Below are 6464 nucleotides of genomic sequence, written 5' to 3'. Positions count from 1 at the left end.
CATGTGCCCGCCTGGGGGTGGGGTTGAGGGGGATGTGTGTCCTTCCCACTGGGGACACCCCTGACTGTTCACAGACTCCCTACAGACACACACAGAGCTGCCTGGGCAGTTTATAAAGCAGACACATATGACTGGGGGAGGGGGTGTGCTTACCCAGGTGTGTTACATGAAGTCCTAGCCCAGTGATGGTGAACCTTTTGAGCTCAGCATGTCAGCATTTTGAAAAACCCTAACTTAACTTTGGTGCCGTGTCACATATAGAAATTTTTTGATATTTGCAACCATAGTAAAACAAAGACTTATATTTTGATATTTATTTTATATATTTAAATGCCATTTAACAAAGAAAAATCAACCAAAAAAATGAGTGAGCGTGTCACCTCTGACACGCGTGTCATAGGTTCACCATCACTGTCCTAGCCTCTTCTCTGTGTATAAGTCAGAATTCACATATTCATTTATTTGTTTCATGCAGACAACATTCATTCATTCAAAAGAGCATTACTGAGAAACCGCAGGAACATAAGGGGAGTTGATGAAGAGGCTCCGGTGGGTATAAAATGAAGATAACAGTACATGTTCAAAGGGAGCAGCTGGGTATGGTGTGTAGCCCAGTGCAGGGCAGTGGTAAGCAATCAATGCGTGTTGGCCTCATTGTAATTGTCAGCAATGTGTGGTTGACAACGTGTTGGAGTGAGAGGAGAGACCAAATGATGACTGAGGTGCTGGCCATGTCATGAGAACCTTTCAGTCTCAGGAGCAGTGAGCACCCAGAAAGATAAGCCAATAAGACCAAGTTCACATACTAAGTCTAAGATAGAAGTACACTAAGCCCTCAATGTCATTGTGAGGTTCTGTGACTTTAAGCAAAACTAGATGTGATAAAACCATTTTACCATAGGCTGATTGATATAAACAAGAGTTAAGTTCCTAGGGCATCTCATCAAAGTTACAACATGAACAAAAAGATGTCATTCAAGGACCTGCTGTAAGAGCCCAGTGCTACAAGGGGTACCGGTCAGAATGGACCAGGAAAGGCTTACAGCGGTTCTCAACCTGTGGGTCGCGACCATCGGAAAACACATATAGCATATCAGATATTTACATTACGATTCGTACAGTAGCAAAATTACAGTTATGAAGTAGCAACAAAAATAATTTTATGGTTGGGAGTCACCACAACATGAGGAACTGTATTAAAGGGTCATGGCATCAGGAAGGTTGAGAACCACTGGCTTAGAAGAACAGATAATACTTGACCTAAGATTTTAAAAATCAGTGGAATCTCCTCAGGAGGAGATGTCAATGGAAAAGCATTTTAGGCAAAAGGAACAGCATGTATAGAAAGGTAGTTTGTGACTGAGCTTGATGTGACAAGGGAATGAGGTCAGTGTCTCTGGGCCTGAGAGGTGAAACAGGGATGGGAGCAGCAGGAAATATGTTTGGAGGGGTAGGCAGGGGACAGCTCACTGAGGGCCTTGTCTGCCAAAATAAGTCAAACATTTATTCTGTTGAGTTTGGGAAACTTACACTGAAAAACTGTTTTTTCCTGATTGTGGCAGGCAGGGTATGCATCTGACCCAAAGGCAACTAATCCCCACACTGACTCAATTAATAGCCTGGCCCGGGCAGAAAGATTAGCTGGACCAGTCAGAGGCTCTTTGTGTTAGTCAGGACAGGCTAGGTTACACTGTGGTAACAAACATCACCAATTCTCAATGGATTAACAGAGACTTTCAACCTTTTTCATCTCATAGCACATATAAGCTAATAGCTAAAATACTGTGGCACACCAAAAATTACATTATATGTCTTTGCTGATTGCATGTTTTAAAAATTCTTGTGGCACACCAGTTGAAAATCACTGGATTAACACAACAAAAATCTACTTTTTGCTCATGCAAGGGTCTGGGAAACTCTTCAGAGCAGCTGCCACCGTAGGGGGCCAGTTCTACCACAGCATCTCCATAGCAATAGTGCTTTGGTGGGGAGTAGCGGGGACGGGGAAGAAGGCTTGCAGAATTGTACATTGGCTCTTAAGGACTTGTACTTGGAAGTGACACCTGCTCACATTTCATTGGCCCAAGCAAGTCACACTGCTACGCCTAACCTCGGTTACGGGTAGGGAGAACTGCCTTCCTGTGTGCTCAGAAGGCAAGCAGAACCCAAAATACATTGAGCACCAGTGGTGTCTATCATTCTTGGGAAAAACAGAGAGAAGGAGCTAGTTCTCGATGAGATAAGAGAAGCTCAGAAGAGATTGTGAAGAAGAGGAGCTCCAGACCCTGTGGTGGCCGTGAACAAGAGACAGTCACAGGCCCGGCCAGTGTGGATCAGTGGTTGAGTGTCGACCTATGAACCAGGAGGTCACAGTTTGATTCCTGGTCAGGGCACATGCCCAGGTTTCAGGCTCAATACCTGGTGTGGGGCGAGCAGGAGGCAGCAATGATTCTCTCTCATCATTGATGTTTCTCTCTCTCTCTCTCTCCTTCTCCCTTCCTCTCTGAAATCAACTATATATATATTAAAGAGATGGTCACTGTGGTTAGTTGCTGAGTGAGCAGGTCTTTTGTTCCTAGATTCGGGCTTGGTTTGGGCCTTAGTTTGCTCTTTTGTAATGCTCCTCCCGCTTCTACATGTAGGAGATTCTAAGATTTCACCAAGCCTGTGATCTCCAGGAGTGGGGAGGGGATGCTAACAGTGCAGAGGAAGGGGAAGGGCCCAGCCAGAAGTCAGTCGTCCTCTACCCAGAATTTCAGCAAACCTGGGAGAAGAGTTGGGTTGTGCCAATGGGTCTGCCACTCCAGGCTCCACGTCCAGATGTAGTTGATCTTGATTTGTAAGTGAGAAACCTCTGGCTGGCAGAAAGGCAGGGCTGGTTCTAGAAGGCCTGAACCCAAGGCCGAATTCCCCGAAGGCCTGAAGCTGGGGGTTGCAGGCTTGGAGGGCAACAATTTGGGGGAAGAAGGGTGTCTGGGGCGGGGGGGTGCAGGGATGGGGAGCAGGGCTTACCCACTCCCTTAGGTCTCAACAAGTCATGGCAGATGAGTGAAAGGCCAATGCCTTTTCAGGGGCATTTTGCCAGCAAGGCAAACACCACAGCCCCTTGCATTGCCTCCCACTTCCCCTTCCCTCTGAGGAGGAAGGATGGTGGGAGGGGGGTCATAACCCCTGCCCCTCAGTCCCTCAAACACCTCCAGATTGCTTCAGGGTGTGGTTCCCAAGGAGTGTAACTGATGCCACAAATCACAGAGGTGGCAGGTCAGGCTGGATGGCCTCTGAGGTCCTTTACAACATGAATGGGAATCGAGGGGCCAAGAGCTGGGTCCTAAGAGAGGGCGGGGGAGGGGACACGCCCTGTGTCCCCATCCTGCTCCTGAGGGATCATGGGAAAGGGAGGGAGAGGCCTGGAGCTGTGTGGCCCAGCGAGGGAGGGGAAGAGAAGCAAGGAAAGAGGAAGTGGAGGAGGAAGATAGAGAAAGAAGCAAGTGGTGAAGGAGAAGGAGAAGGAAGAAGGAAAGGCAGGAGAAAGAGATAAAGAAATCAAAGGGAGAAGAGCAAAAAGAAGGAAAAAGAGAAGGAACAGAGAGGAGGGAGGAAGAAAGGAGAAGTACAAAGAAGAAAGGAAAGTGGGAAGAAAGAGCTGGAGCCACACAGCACTCCTGGGCGCTAGGAGCCAAAGTGGGCGCCCGGGCTGCCTGGAGGGGAGCCCCGCAGGCTGGCCCTGGCAGTGAGGAGAGCACAGTGGGCCACTATGAAGATCTATTGGGCCCCGCAGTGCCATTGTCTTCAGAAGGAATTAAAAACAAATTGCTGAGGGCCAGCACATAATTTAAAGACTCACGGCAATTTTATGACTTGCTAATGTTCCTAATTACATGCCCGTGAAAGGCTTAATTAATTGGGGGATGTAGCAAAAAGTGGAGCCTGTGTTTGTTATCATGGTTCCACTGCATTGATTTTAGTGCCTATGGAGAATTTAGGGCCTCTTTATTTGCACAAAGAAAATGCAAGTCTCTCGAAAAAATGCACATTAAGATCAACCCCTCGCTGCTATCTAATATACTTTCCTCTACTTAACCAAAGCGCTTGTAATCATATTTTGTAAATGTTGGTGCCGTTAATTGCATTGTGAGGGAAAATTGGTTCCGCTTGGCTGGTTGTGGAGAATTTTATAAAGTTGGCTTCCTGCACCCCATTCCAGGAGACTCTTCCCAGGGAACTTGTGGAGAAGTTGGGATGCCCAGCCACGGAAGTCAGCACGGTTGCCCTGAGTTTCCCTGCTCCTGGCCAAAGCTCGGCTGTCACAACCTCTCACTCTCCAGGGCCCTGGTGGCGAGCAGGAGGCAGTTGGGCCCGCGTGGGGCTGGGAGTGAAGGCACTGGGCACAGAGGAGGCCACATGCGGCCAATCCTCTCGAGAGCATTGAAACGGAAGACTCAGTTCCCTGGGCCCAGTCATCCCTTCCCTGTGAGGCCTTGGATAAGGCACTTAGCTTCACTGCGCCTCAGTTTCTTCATCTGTGAAATGGGATAATGATTCCTGCCCTGCTGACGTCACTGAACAAGGGAATGGGAGTGAAAGAGGCCCAGATCTAAGGCTGGTGGTTACTGTCATTAGCCACCACTGTCTCCTCTCTTCCTTCCTCAGGGGACTGCAGGGAAGTTCTTCCAGCCGGGGCTCTCTCTGGGAGAGGGACAATGGCCCACACTCTGCCTTTGATAGGGAGAGGCACAAAAGGTTCACTGGGAGATGTGTTGGGTCCAGCTCATGTCCTCTCCACTAAGAAATTATTTCTGACACTCCCCTCCCTGTGGCAGGCCAGGCACTCACCTTTCCTTTGGACTCTCAGGGCTTTCCCAGGCCCAGGGGCTTTCCGTGGGCTGCCACTGTGTGTTCATTGCAGACTCCTTGGGACAGAGACTGGTCCTCTCTCTTCTTTGTCCCCAGCGGTTAGGCAGGGTTGCTATTTTACTGAGAGAATGAATCAATGAATCAAGCCACTCATTTGGGCAATGGGGCTTGGTCAGAGCGGGCTCTCCAGGCTCGACTCCTTATTTCTGCCTCTTTGGCTGAGTTCACTGATCAATAGCTCCTCCCTCTTACATCACTTTAAACGTGTTAAATATACACATTTTTTGGTTCTCTGATAACTCTATGAGATGAAATTCACTCATGCTAATAACCCATTGGCTAAAACAGGTCACACGGCCGAGTCTAGAGGTTAGTGTGGGAGGGTGTGAAAACTGGGAGGTGTGGTTCATTGGGAACAGCTGATATACTAGTAGTGGTCTACCACAATAGGGTACAGCACCATTCATTTTATGAGATACTGCCAAATGGCTCTCTGAAGATAATATCAAGTTATAATCTCCCAGCCCTGGTACAGTCCCTCCCCAAAGGTGCCTGGGTTGTTCTACATCCACACCAACACATGGATATTGCCAAGCTTTTCATTTTTGCTAGACTAACTAATGTGAAACAGTGACACATTATTGTGTAGTTGTATTGCCCTGATTACTGGTGGGGTTGATTCTTTCCCTCCCAGCTTTGTTGAGATGTAATTGACACACAACATTGTATAAGTTGAAAGTGTATGATGTGTCAAGAGTTGATTATTCTTTCCTGTTTATTGAACATTTATCTGGGTTTTCTTTCCTGTGAATTGCCTGTTCCTATCTTTTGCCCATCCATCTATCAAGTTTTTGTTTGGCTATTTTTTCTTTTTGTCGTATTAATTTGTAGTTATTTATATATTTCTGGATCCCCAATTCTTAAATATTTAACCTGACCATGGAGGGAATGTCTTCTCATTCTCAAAAGGAGGCTGTTACTGGGGGCCGTGGGGCAGAAACCTAGGCAGGGAGTCGGGGACACTGAGCTTCTGTGGGTATGACTCTAAATGGCTTCAGGGGCTGTCCTGCCCTCCAGGGGTCTCTGTCAGAGTTAGGGTGCAAGTGAGGAAAGCCGGGACTACCCGTCACCTCCTTGCTTTCCTCTTCCCTTCTCATCACTTCCGACAGGCATCCTCCTCCTCCAGCACACAAGGGCACCACAGCACAGTCCCATGGGAAACTGGACAATGGTCAAAGCATGAGAAGGTGAAAGAGACTGCAGCTCAGAAGACTGCTGTGCCTATGTACATCCCGTGAGCTGTTGCACCTATGTACATCTTGTGCACTGGACACTGATCCCGAATAGATCCGCATTGCCTGCCTCTGTGCCTTTGCTGATGCTGTTCCCACTGCCTCCACACGCTAGCTCAGTGCCCCTTGCATAAAACCCTCCGGTAGGTGGTTCTCCTTCCCCACACTGGGTGCAATCTCTCCCTCTCCTGACACGCCATAGAATTTTCTTTGTACCATTTGTCACCCTTTACAGACCCAAATTTGAGTTCCAGACAAGAGGACTCCAACAGACAGTCTTAGGGGTTGAGTGCCCTTAAAACAAAACTCAAACCACAA

Source organism: Myotis davidii, unplaced genomic scaffold (genome assembly GCF_000327345.1).
Source record: "Myotis davidii unplaced genomic scaffold, ASM32734v1 scaffold993, whole genome shotgun sequence".
Lineage (NCBI taxonomy): Eukaryota > Metazoa > Chordata > Mammalia > Chiroptera > Vespertilionidae > Myotis > Myotis davidii.
Note: the sequence above shows the minus strand (reverse complement) of the source record.